We start from the raw sequence: 14200 nt of genomic DNA, 5'->3' as shown, positions 1-14200 counted from the left end.
GAGACAAAGAGTGTGAGCGGGGCAGGGGTGAGAGAGAGGGAGACACAGAATCTGAAGCAGGCTCCAGGCTCTGAGCTGTCAGCACAGAGCCTGACGTGGGTCTTGAACCCATGAACCGTGAGATCATCACCTGAGTTGCTCAACTGACTGAGCCATGCATGTGCCCCAAGAGAATTTTTAAGAAGAAATCCCTACTTTGGAATACTTGAAAGGGAGTGAGACTGGATCACAGCAGGGGTGCTGCAGTCCAAGTGTGGGAGACAATCACCTGAGAGGCTTCCCCAAGCACACAGGTCCAAGTGCCATCCCAGAAGAGTATAATCTAGAAAGGTCAGGCAAGGGCTGAACAGGTACAAATTGAAAAGGCCCCCCTGATGATGCTGGTAAGCGCTCCCAGGGAAGAACCACTGAGCTAGATGGATGACCTCTAAAGCCCCAACCTCAACATTGGCAGTGACTCAGGTCCTTTAAAAAAAAAAATCTTCATAAATCTTCAAATACACACTGAAATAGAAACATAAAGGGCATGACCACCATGGGTTGGGGAGTATTTTAATACACACAAAGATGAGGGTAAGCCTGAAGCTCAAGATTCTCTGTTTCACTCAAACACTGAGGCCCAAAGGATTCAAGGAAAGAACTCTTTTCGAGGCTGTAGCACGTTCCCTGACATATTTGACACGTGACGTTTGCTTAAATAACCTCTTGGAAAGCCGCTTATATGCTTGTGTGAGTTTTTAGCTTCAAGCAACAGATACTGATGCTGCCTGCTTTAAGCTAGAAAGAATTCCATTAAATGGGTATTAGAACAGTGTAAGAAGGTTTTAAAATATGCCTGCCTTAATAAAGCATGATACATCAGCGCAATGACTTATTATACGGCCTTTAGAAACTATCACACAGATTAAAATGGATACATTTAGTGGGTGTGTGAAGATGTCCACAGTATAGGCCTCTGTGAGAAAATTAGGCTACAGAACAGGATGTAAGATAGGATGTAACTCATTTTCATAATAACATATTTATATTAGTATTTACATACAAAATCTGGGGAACATCTGAACCCTGGCCTAAATCTTATATTTTATAGAAGAACTTACTAAAAATGGATCATCCAAATAAATATAAAATGTAAACCTACAAAACTTGTAGGAAAAAAAAAACCCAAGAGAAAACATTCTGGATCTAGGGCCACAGGGTTCTTAGACATGACACCAAAGCCAACTCTGTAAAAGGAAAGATTGATAATTTTGACGTCATTGAATTAAAAACTCCTGTGCCGCAAAGAAACTGTGAGAAAAAAATGGAAAGAAAAGCTGCAGAGTGGGAGAAAAGATGTGCAAACCACATATCCAGCAAAAGACTAGTATTTAGACTATATAAGGAACTCCCAAGAGTCAGTAGTAAAAAAACAGACAAAAAAAAAATCAGAAAGTGGGCGCAAGACATGAAAAGCCTTTCCCTCATTAGGATATAAAGATGCAAAGTGAGCCCATGGAAAGATGTTCAACATGATTAAGTATCAGGGAGACGTAGTTAAAACCACAATAAGGGATCACTAGGCACTTATCAGAATGGCTAAAATAAAAAACAGCAACAACACCCGATGCTGGTGAGGATGCAGAGAAACTGGACGGCTCACATAGCATAAGACAGTATGGCTAGTCTGGAAAACAATTTGGCAGTTTCTTAGAAAGTAAACAGGCAATCACCATTTGATCCAACAGTTCAGCTCTTGGGCATTTACTTATCCCAGAGAAATGAAAAGGTATGTCCACATAAAAATCCATACATGCATGTTCCCAGCAGCTCTATTTGTAATGGGCAAAATTGGAAAACAACCCAAATGTCCTTCAGCGGGTGAATGACTAAAGAAACGGATACATCCATACTAGGAAACACTAGTCAGGCTCACTTAAAAAATATCTAAGAATAAAGGAGGGGTGACATAAAGAAATTTTATAGAAGTAATCCTATTGGTGCACGGACGGGTAGGGCAGAAATTATGAAGATGCCATGTAAATGACTGAAAGTCAAAACACCCTGTCCTGGAATGTGCCCAATTCCCTGCTCTCTCTCTCTCTCTCGCTCTCTAAGGAACCCAAGCACAGTGGAAAGGGCACAGAAAATTAGAGAACCCCAATAAATGCAATCCACATCTTTCCCCCTTCCCTTTTATTGACTCATACTTAGAAGTGGGGGGGGGCGGATTCTAGACATTAATGCATCACCTCCTTTATATGTTAATAAATGATCTGAAATGAGTGATGGTCCTTAGAGCTCCCAATATCATTAGACAGGGGTTAGGGAAGAGGCAGTCACTGATGAAAATAAGCATTTTCAAGGTCTGTAGCTAAGCCTCAAGCCATCACTGTATAAGCAAGGAAGTGTTAGGAAGTTGTTTGTGTGAAATGGAGTGTAAACTGCAAACATGTCATAGAGGTGGAGGGGAAAGGACAGAAGGAGTCACCCACAGAGGAAGCATTAGCCCCCACCCTAAGTGGGAGACCGTAGGAGTCTGGCGGTCCTTATTTATATGATACCAGATAACACTGCAGCTCACACTCCGTGTGTTTGCCGCCGCGTCTCCACCAACAGATGGAGGTAATAAAGAGGCTAAAAATGGAAACACGAACTGGTGTGTAGCTTTGTTACGGCAGTTTGTCACAGAACAGTCAAGAATCCCGCGCCGGTAAGTGTGTTTGTCAAGGTCACCCCTGACCTCTTTGGTATTAAATCTAACCGACACTTGGCTGGCCGGGCTGTAGCAAGGCCAAGGAGGCCCGTCTCTTGGGGCATGAGGTTGGCCGCTGCCCACTCGCGATCGGCCGGGCTCAAGCAATGGTTTGGCTTCCCTGGGGCTTCTGGAGGCTGTTAGTTCCAGCTTTGGTCAATAGCCTATGTAATTAATCAACTTAAAGGGAGTGCTGGTTAGCAATGGTTCTTGACCCTGGCTGCACACTAGAATCACCTAGGGAGTTTTAAAAATAATACTAGGCCTAGACCTCACCCAGAACCAACCGGTGGGGCTGAATATAATAAGCAAGGTGATTCTCATGTGTAGCCAGGCTAAGAGCCAAGAGGCTAGATCATTAAGGGGCCAAGTTCAGACACATGGGAGATGCCAACCTTGTTCCTTCTCTATTCTATGACCTCCTACCTCTTCCTAGTATACTTTGAATTGGGGTGGAGATATGGGATTGGCATTGAGAGAGAAGGGACTATAATTTATGTAAGCGAAAACCAATGGGATGCAGTTTTAAGAGAGTTTCTAATTTCTTACAAAAAAAATGCTCTGATGAACTAATCACCTTACACGCAAACCTTTGTAAGTATCCATAATGTGTTTTCTTGGGATAAATTCCTGCTCTGAGTTAAAAGGTATGAACACTTTCTAAAGTTTCAATAATTCAAAAATTTAATAATTCAAAAAAGTATTGGCCATCTTGGTTGGTAATAAGTTCTAGTTAATATCATTTTATCATTTGTTATCTTTCACTTCTTTAATGTTCATTAATTCCTTTTGTATATTAGTCATTTGTATTTCTTCTTTTCTGAAGTGGCTATTCATGTGCTTTGACCACTTTTCCATTGCGGTGGTCTTTTTTTTCTTATTGATTTTTTTTTTTTTTTTCAACGTTTATTTATTTTTGGGACAGAGAGAGACAGAGCATGAACGGGGGAGGGGCAGAGAGAGAGGGAGACACAGAATCAGAAACAGGCTCCAGGCTCTGAGCCATCAGCCCAGAGCCTGACGCGGGGCTGGAACTCACGGACCGCGAGATCATGACCTGGCTGAAGTCGGACGCTTAACCGACTGCGCCACCCAGGCGCCCCTCTTATTGATTTTTTAAGACTCTTTATATAGAGTGTATTAAACTTGTATGTCACATACATTGCCAATACTTTTCTTGATACAATATTTTTCTTTGTTTTTAATTTTATTTGAGACTTTTAGGTATACAAGTGTAAATTATGTATGTAGCCATGCAGCCAAATTTACCAGTCTTACCCTCCATGGTCTCTTCCATTACTTTTAGGTTTATTAAGTTTTTTATTGCAAATTGTTCTTGTAATTATTTTATGGCCTAATTTCCAACATTAAATACTTTGCTCCATCTGGAATTTCTTTCGGCAAAGAAACTGCCTTAATTTCAACAGCCAGATGGCATACCAAACACGAGGGCCCGGGTGTGAGCTTTCTCTTTCACCCCACTGATCATTCTGTCTGTCCTGTCTTGAGCTAACAAACACCACACTGTTTTAATACTGTAACTTTATCATTTACTTTAAGATCTTGCAAAAAGTACAGTTGACCCTTAAAATAACACAGCTTTGAACGATGCACGTCCACTGACAGGTGGATTTTTTTCCTGATGAATACAGTCCAGTACTGTGAACATATTTTCTCTTCCTTATGATTTTCCTAATGGTATTTTCTTTTCTCTAGCTTACTTTAAGAATACAGTACAGAACACATATAATGTACCAAATATGTGTTAACTATGTTATCAATAAGGATTCCAGTCATCACTAGGCTATTAGTTGTTAAGCTTTTGGGGAGTCAAAAGTTATATGTGCATTTTCGACTGCATGGGGGATTGGCACCCCCAACCCCATATTGTTCAAGGGTCAAATGTGTATCATTCTTATTTTTATTTTCCAAAAGCATTCTGCCTATTCTTTGATTCTTGCTTGAATATTATTTTGGAAAAGCCTTAAAATTATTACAAAATTAATGCATATTAAGACAATATTGTTTGCAAATATTGACAAATAGATCTATGGAACCAAAGAGAGAATCCACAGATGGGAAATATAGTATTTTATACCTGCAAGAGAAGAGGGGACTATTTAGTAATTGATTTCAGACATTTGCTTATCTAATTGAAAATATTAGAGCGCTACGTCAGATTACATACAAAAATAAATTCCAGCAAAATTGGCAAGCTCTGTGAATAGTCAGTTTATAGACAAGGAATTGAAATGGCCAAGAAACAAAAAAGAATCAGGGGAACGCATATAAAAACAATAACTAGATATCATTTTTCTTCCATACGAACTGGCAAAATTATTTTTAAAATATAATATCTTAATATGTAGAGGTGATGAGGTTGAGGGGAATTGCTGGGAGGGTATGGATTAGCATAAACAATTTGGGAGCATCTATTAAAATGTAAAACACACACACACCCTACGACCTAGTGTATCTACTCAGAGAAACACCAGCACGTACACATACTAAGGGCAAGTGTAGCCAGGACTCTACCAGTTGCTAAGATACGGAAATACTTCTCTTTTGGTTGGGAGACAGCCCCTACCTCAAGTCCTGCAAGCGCCCTTGACTCCCACTGCCCAGGCCACTTTAACCTTCTCCCCTCTGCCCCATACTGTTCTGTGATCAAGAGTTAATGGGTTAATTCCAGACAGAGGTTAGCTCCCAGATCCCCTTGCAGCTCTGGAAGCTATTCTAGTTGGTTGGGGATATTTGACTGTGATCCCCGTGTTCAAAGATGTTCGTTGAAGCATCGTTGTACGAACAGACTGGAAACGACTTGAAGCAGACACTGCTGACTGCCTGCCAAATATCCACCTTCTCTCTCAAACCAACAGAACCTAGTAACATTTCCATCCATCCACGGCTACCCCTTGCTGCCAGAGGTAGCCGTGTGATTGAATTCCAGCCAACGAAAGGTGCGCAACATTCATGTGGGATTTCTCGGAAATCTCTTCTCCTTCTTCCGTGCAGTTGCTGGGATGGAGATGTGATGATTATGGGGACCGCAGCACCCAACTTCAACCACAGGAAGGTGGGACACACCCAAGGTTACCAAGAGCCCAGGTGGCTGTTAACTTCATGGAACCCCCATGCTGATGATTCAGACCGCCTCCTTCTGGACTTCCTTTAAATGAGACAAATTAATATCCTATTCAAACTGCTGCTACTTTGGGTTTCTTGGTTATAGGCAGCCAAGTTTAATCACAATGGATACAAACCTAAACTCCTATTAACAGGGAAATGGCTAAATCAACCATGATATATAAACAATATAAATCGTAAATAAGCTGAGACATCACGTATTTGATGAAATACTTGGCAGGGACCGAGTTAAATCTACAGGCATTTCCATGTTGAGTGGAGGGAAAAAAAAAAAAAGCAAGGTGCAGAATGTCTTCATCGTACATGCCCTCTCCACTCCAAACCCCTATTGAACTCTGCTGGGTTTTCCTAGTTTTCATGAAAGCACAGAAGAAAGACCGAAAGTGTACCTCACAAACCATGCTAACATTAGGAACTTTGGGGGAGAGGAGAAAAATTGCTGGGGGGTGGCCAAAGGGCCTCTTATCTTTGGCCGCACCCTTGTACGTTCCTACAAAAGGGGTGATTCCTGTACTACTTGAATGGTACAAATTAATTAGGTTTTCCACCTACCCACCAGCTGACCTTCTCCAACTGTTTACTTGCCTGCTGCTTGCTGCCTGCAGTGTCCATATTTGAGAGCTGTCAGAGCTGAGGGCTCAGACCTGGAAGAGCAGCCTCGTTGGCACATAGAGATTAGCTTGAGAGCCCCCACCTGAGTGCTTTGTGTTGGAGAAGTTCAAGGTTCTTTCAGAACACCCCCGTCACACAGATTGTATACCATGGCGTCTGAGGGAATGAAATACAGGTGTTAATCCTCAAGGACAAAGAGAGTAAGAGGACACAACAGCTAATGAGAAATGACAAGAAAAAACCAGAAGCACTGCTTGACACAGCAGAGCTGAGAAAGTTGAACTGAAGAGAGGAACAACTGCCAGAGGGAATTGTCAAAAGCTCAGTACTTGGAGGCATCGGGGGCCTCAGAGGGCAGGGGACAGGTGCAGGGGCTGAGCAGCCGGCCCCTGGGTACCACTTGCCAGGCATACCACTGCGAACCCGTACTGTCCACCCTGCAGTCACTTGTTTTATAGAAAGCTTGACTAAGATGAGCTCCAGGCAGGGAGATCTCAAATGGAGTAGAGAAGAGAGGTGTGCTGGTATGAACCAAGGGGAGAAGTTAAAACCACCCACTTATGGGGTATTTATTCCTGGGTCCCCTGCCAGAGTCCTCCGATTAGTTCTCATTTTGGAATGAGGCCAAAATGAGATTCCTTGTTGCTGGAGAATAGTGGGGCGAGGGGGGCAGGAGGGAGGGGAATGATCTGGGTAGTTGGCAGTTTTCTTTCAGGCTTATTGTCTCCAAACAATTCTTACCATCTTGACAATTCTTTAGCCCCTGGGGTGGGTCCACCGTCTGAATGAGCTGAGAAGCCACAGACAGCTTTAAACAGAAGGGTGACCCTCACTGTTGAGAATGTTTTAGGAAGGCCAGGTGGAGACTATATTGATCAGTGTCTCATCGGGAAAACAGAAACATCCTAGGCATTTCAGACAGAAATTATTCAACATGGGAGATTGGTTCTAAAAGTGACAGAAGGGTGGATGGAGCAAGAAGGGGAGGGTGGGGTTACTCAGAAATTAGTAACTGCAGGAGCCAGCCCCAGGCTGTGGGAGCAAAGGGGAAAATGTTAGCAGAGCCCGTGACTGCTCCATCACTGTGGGTTCTGGAGGACCTGTGACTGTCACTGCTGCCCCAGGGACCACAGCCACACCCACCTGGCAACAAGCCAGGAGGTCACACTCCCACTAATACTGCAGGATCCTCCAGGCCCCAAAGGTGTCCATGAGGTGGAGGGCCTGCTACACCCAGGAGATCTGTGCTGCTGAGGCCACAGGGGTGCCCACTTCAACCTCCACGCTTCACGAACACGTTAGAAGCCAGCTAGGATGACAGCTGTGGAGGTGGTGAGAGGCAGTCAAGTTCAGTATGCATTTTGAGCAGGGAAACAACAAGGATTTGCTCACAGATCAGATGCGGGGGATGCAAGAAAGAGAGGTCAAGGCTAACTCTGGGTTATTCTTGGCTTGAGCAAATGGAACAGGAGAATTGCCATTTACTTGGATGACCAAAATTATGGTGAAAGCAGGTTTTAGGGAACTAGGAAGAGTTCAGTTTGGGACACGTTTGGTTGGAGACCCATCAACAGACACTCTGGGGGAAGGAGCTATGAATTTGAGATGCAGCAAAATGCGTTTGCTACACCCCTATACAAGGGGTGTAGACACCAGGAGACCCAAGGTGTCGCTAAGGGAGGGAGTGTTCACAGGAAAGAGATGATGTTCAAGGACCAATCTCTGGGATAGTCCCAAGTGAGCGGTCCTGGAGGTAAAAAGAAGCCATCAAAGGAAGCCTAAGAGAAGCAGAAAAGTGAGAAAAACACCAGAAAAATGCAACACCTTCAAATCCTGGTGAACAAAGTTTCAGGAAGCAAAGGGCATCCACTGTGTCACATGCTGTGCATGGGCCAGGTCCCACTAAGATGAAGAGGTGGCTTGAGTTTCGCACTATGGATGTCACTAGTGACCTCAAGAATAACTGTTTCAGAGGAGAGGAGGAAGCATAAGCCTGACTGGGATGGGCTCAATGGTGAGTGGGTGGAAAGATTTGGGAACCAGGGAGTAGAGCGCTCTTGAGGAGCTGAGCTATCAACAGGGATGGTGTGCCAGTCGGGCTGAGAAGTGAGGTCAAGACAGTATTGTTTTTCTCTTTTCTAAGATGGAAGAGATATCAATTCATTGATATGATGATGAGAAGGACCCAGTGGAGAGGAGGGGACACTGATCATGGGGGAGAAAAAAGGAAGGCTTGCTGGGGCCACGTCCTTGAGTGGGCGAGATATAGTACACAAATGGAGGGGCTGGCCTTATCAAGAAAAACATAGACCATGAACATTAACAAGAGAGAAAATAAAGCATGTGAACATAGCTACAGGCAGGTAGGTAGAGGTGATGGTAAGAGTTCTCTTCCAGTTGCTTCTATTTACCCATGAAGTACAGAGGAAGCGAGGCTATCAGATTGATCAGGATGGGGAGGAGATGTCTGAGGTTCAAGAAGAGGAGAGAAGGAACCAAATTGTTACATAGGAGAGTGAAGAATGAATGGACGCGGGAAATGGAGCATGATTGCCAGGAAATGTGAAGGGTCCACTTGAGATCCGGAATGATGAATTCTAAGTGAGATTAGTCACCATGCTTGTGCGTTTGCTGTGCTCAGCTGTGTGGGTGCAGGCACCGGGCACTGAGTGGGAAGAAAGTTGACTTTAACCAGAAAATACAGCAGTGAGAGAAGGTCAAGGGAGTTGACAGTGTAAGTGCAAAGTGACTACGTATCATGTTTATCTGTGCAGAGAGGGCATGAAGGGGGTGATCAATGAACAGAAAATTCAGTCTTTTAAGGTAAGTTATGCTCTATCTTCATGCTAAGATTGTTGTCCTCCAGGCAGAGGGGTCTTCGGGGGTGGTTACCTATTTATTTAATATTCATTTACTGAACACTTGCCATGAACTGGATCCAGGGTGGATAGGTGGTTACTTTCCTGGAAGCATCTAAAGTATCAGGTAGATAAGCTCAGGATCCAAAGCAAGAGGAGTGTTAGGGGATTGCTGAGAACAGAGGTTGACTTTATTGTACTGTCAATAAAATTTTCAAGTAGGTTGAAAGATGCAGATCTAGTTGAAAAGTACATACTCCTATCAATCAAAATAAGTAAGCAAAAAAGAATTTATGGATGCATGTAATTGAAAAGTTTGCAGTATAATAATGGCTGATGTTTATTGAAGGCTGTTAGCCAGGTTCTATTCTAAGTGCATTACATCTATAATCTTTTTTTAGTCATACTAGCAGAGCCAGAATTTGAACTCAGGCAGCCTGCTTCCAGTCACTGAACTCCTAACCACTATGCTTTACTATCTCTTGAAGAGACAGCTTCAGGCAAAGCTGGATCTAGGGAGTCAAGCACTATTACCGGGACTCAGTCTTTCCCTTTCACTCTGCTTACTTACATGCTGAACTAGTTCACATGTGTGTTAGGTTCTCTCCATTCATAGTAGCTGCAAATTTACACCATTCTTAGAAAGAGAGAAAGCTATTTTCTCTTTTTTAAGTTTATTATTTTGAGAAAGGGAGAAAGAGAGAGAGAATAAGTATGAGCAGGGGAGATGCAGACAGAGAGGGAAAGAGAGAGAATCCCAAGCAGGCTCCACACCAGCAGCATACAGCCTGATGTGGGGCTCGAACCCATGAACACTGAGATCATGACCTGAGCCGAAAACAAGAGTCAAATGCTTAACTGACTGAGCCACCCAGGTGCCCTACTATTTTCTCTTTCTGAAAGTACTAGACCTTCATAGGTCTGTATTTAATGATATAAAACAGATTCACAAGGGACGCCTGGGTGGCTCATTCAGTTGAGCGTCCAGCTTCAGCTCGTGTCATGATCTCACGGTTCGTGAGTTTGAGCCCCGTGTTGGGCTCTGCACTGACAGCTCGGAGCCTGGAGCCTGCTTCAGATTCTGTGTCCCCCTCTCTCTCTGCCTCTCCCCAGCTTTCACTCTGTCTCTCCCTCTCTCAAAAATAAACCTTAAAAAAATTTTTTTAAATAGATTCATAATATTGTCAAGTAAAAAAGCATTTTATAAAACAGTAGCTATGGGCTGACCCATAAACAAACAGATACATTTTTAATAGGAAGGATGTAAAAAAGCATTTGATAGTTACTTCTAAGTATCATGATTTGGGGGACTTTTTTTTTTTTTTTTTTTTTTTTTTTTTTGCTTCTCAGTATTTTCATTTGTTTCTACATCCAGGATAATATAATCTATAATAATAATGTTGAAAGGAAACACAAAACTCAATACAAGCCAACAATTGTATCTCCCTAAGTTGTTCTCTGTAGCTAGGTACTCTTCCTATACCACTAAGATCTATATTTCAGAAATAGATACATTGGGGGGCACCTGGGTGGCTCAGTCGGTTGAGTGTCTGACTTCAGCTTAGGGGCCATGATCTCATGGTCCATGAGTTCAAGCCCTGCGTCAGGCTCTGTGCTGACAGCTCAGAGCCTCCTTCAGATTCTGTGTCTCCTCTTTCTGCCCCTTCCCCGCTTGTGCCTCTGTCTCTCTCTCTCTCAAAAGTAAATAAACATTTTTTAAAAATGGGTACATTGGGGGCCACAATGGTGACATTCTCATCTGCTTCCATTTGGTTAAAGACAAGGAGATGAGAGGGAGTATAACCCGGGTATTCCAGGTCAGCCGTACCCCATTACTGCATAAGTGAACAGGTTAGTATCTCCCCCAATAGTCCATACAACCCACTGTGGATAAATTTTGAAGTGAAATATAAGTTTCTTTCTTGGAAGCCCTAACAGGGTAATATGTATTGGTCCGTGGTCCATCAAGGAGGAGAAAGGAGATCAAGAATCCAAGGGGGTCCCAACATGAATATGCAGGCCAGATTCTCAGTACGATGCTGATTTGTAACCAGCTGTTGAGTCCCTGCCCCAAGGGACAGTTGCATTAGGAAGGCAAAATGGTTAGATAAGGTGAGCGGAAGATTGTGTGGGTTACGTAAGGCAGATTGTGTGGGTTACATAAGGCAGGATGGGAGGTGGGGGCAGGTAACAGTTCTGACCCAAGGGAGGGTTGTGGCTGAAGCTGATCATTAGCCAGCCCATCGTGTTTTGCACTGGTTTCCTCCTTCTCCAGCCTGTATCATCTGGGAGAACACGGAAAACCTCCTTGAGATGGTTTCTGTAGGGACAGTAGTAATCCCTATCTTACCAGGTTATTGCAAGGGTTAAATTAGGTACTGTATCCAAATGCTTAGCCCAGTGTCTGGTGCTGAATAAACGCTCAATACGTGGTGCACATTATTACGATGATTATTATTGCCAACAGCAGAAGTAAACCAACATGGAGATGACAAAAGATTTGGAATCTTACAAAGCAGTACTTGCAATCAACCGCAACTGCTGGCCTTCCAGATTGGTTCCCTTCTATAGGCAGCATCTGGCCCCTTGAACTTCCGCCCTCTGACTTTAGCTAGAGGATGGGGCACGTAGAAAACCTTCTCTTTATCCTCACTTTCAATCCATTCCTAAATGGAGAGCGTTCATGCACACCCTCCTGCTCAGATGTGAACTCTGCCCCTCACACAGCCTGCAGACCTCGTGAGTCCATTTCACAGTCCTCTCCCTCTTAGGAACCACCCTCTTTGGAACATTTTCTCACATTTCACAAAACTCAGCCCTGGGGGGGAGGGGGGAAGGAAACTTACACTGAAATAAAACTGAATAATAAGGCTTGATTGGGTCCAAAGACTTAAGGGAAAGAAAATTTCCTTGTTTTGTTAATTTCCAATTCAAGGTCTTAAATGTAGGGTGTAAGGGTGGGAAGGAAGATTCAAGAGAATTCAGATGCAAAAGAGCAAACGAAGACTCAGGACGGGAAGAGAAGGATGTCCGTCCTGAGGTTCATTCTGTTGCTATTCTGTTTATGCACCCAGTCCACCTCCCCCCCCCCACCACTGCCGTTCCAAATCCCTCTTCTTGCTTATATTAGCCACAGTCAGCTTCTGTTGCTTGCGACTCAGTAGCCCTTCCTGGTTTATAAATAAAAGGGAGTAAAAAGGCAGTTAAAAGTGAAGAAAATAAACAAGGTCCAAAGAGGAACAGACAAGATGGGGAAAAGTAGCTGGATCTTAGGACTGTGTCAGATTTTGAAGGATTCCAGTCCTAGTCTGTGCGTACCTGCCCTCCCCGCCACCGCCGCCATGCTCTTAAAAGAGAATCACAGTACTTCTGGAAAAAAGATAGGGGTGGGGGGTGATGAGCAGGCACATCTGCTGTCTCACTCCTGAAAAATTCTATGCAAATCACGGTCACTACTGTGGTTGGAAATTTGAAGAGGCAAATTTGCCTGGCTCTGATGGGTTGGAATACCCAGGCATTTCACAGCTTATGAATTCAAAGGTAAAAATAATTTTTAAATTGAGCCAAGTAGAGAATTATGAGAAGTAACTACATTCATTTTTTTTCCTAAGAAAAAGTTCTTGTCAGAGTGGATTAATCCACGTTTAACCTTGTGATTTTAACAATAAGGTGCAAGAAATAAATAACAGGTTCACAATGTGAAAAACTTTTGAAGGTCTATATTAGAGCTACTTCCAACATATTTGTTTTGATATTATTATTAAAGACCTGAGTGAAGAATTAATTAAATTGCAATCAAACACGGAGATGACATAATGTCAACAGAGTGGTTCATACCTTGAATAAGGGAGCCAAAGAACTACACAACATCAGAAAACCAAGGTTTTCATAGTTAATCCTGCCTCCCCATTTTACAGCTGAGAAAACTGAGGCTCAGAAAGATCAACCCATTTGCCGAAGAGTAAGGCTGCCAGAATTCAACTTTTCTACGCGTTCTTTTTGAATAAATGAAAGCTGCATTGTGATTCAAGATTCAACTAGACATTTGTTAAAAACTAGAGCAGTGAGCTGATGAGACAAGATAAAATTTAATCAGGTCAGATGTGTAAGGACCTAACATGTTGGGTCCAAAAAAGCCCACTGTACAAGCACAGTATGGGGTAGATATGCCTTAATCAGCAGCGCTTGTAAGAAACACTTAGAGATGTTACTCAGCTGCGAGCTTGAGATGTCAGCAGTGTGATAGAGCTACAAGAAAAAGATAATGGAGTCACAGGTGGCATTACTAGAGACAGTTTACAGAAGGGAGGTGAGCATCTCGGTGAACTTTTCAACCTACAGCTGGAAGTCCTCATTTGGTCCCAGGTGTCAGGCTTTAGAAGTAATATAGACATGTTAGTTCACAGCTGGGAGAGGAGCCTGGGATGGAATTCTGGGAGGAATGATCAAAGGAAGATAGGGAATTGCAAAGCACTGTCATTAAGAGCCCAAATCCTGAGTCAGTTTACCACCCCCCCCACCCGGCCCTGTTGATTACTGATTGTGTGTTCCTTAAACCTTACTCTCAGTCTGTAAATTAGGAATTATAATAGTATCTGTTTCCAAAGACAAGGGAGGTAGTGCATGTCAACTGATATGCACATTATTGGCACCAAACAAGCACTCAGTAAATGTTAGCTACTATTAGAATTAAGGAAGTGAGGTGATGTGGGGATAATGGTAACAAACTCATCGGGTTGTGGTCCATATTAAAGGAGTTAACCCTGGGAGGGCTCGAAACAAAGTTGGTAGTTATGGTCTGTAGTAGAGGGACTGGCCTAAGGTTTCTAGGGATAGGCCCGTTTGGGGA

The sequence above is a fragment of the Prionailurus viverrinus genome, chromosome E3 (genome assembly GCF_022837055.1).
Source record: "Prionailurus viverrinus isolate Anna chromosome E3, UM_Priviv_1.0, whole genome shotgun sequence".
Taxonomy (NCBI): domain Eukaryota; kingdom Metazoa; phylum Chordata; class Mammalia; order Carnivora; family Felidae; genus Prionailurus; species Prionailurus viverrinus.
Note: the sequence above shows the minus strand (reverse complement) of the source record.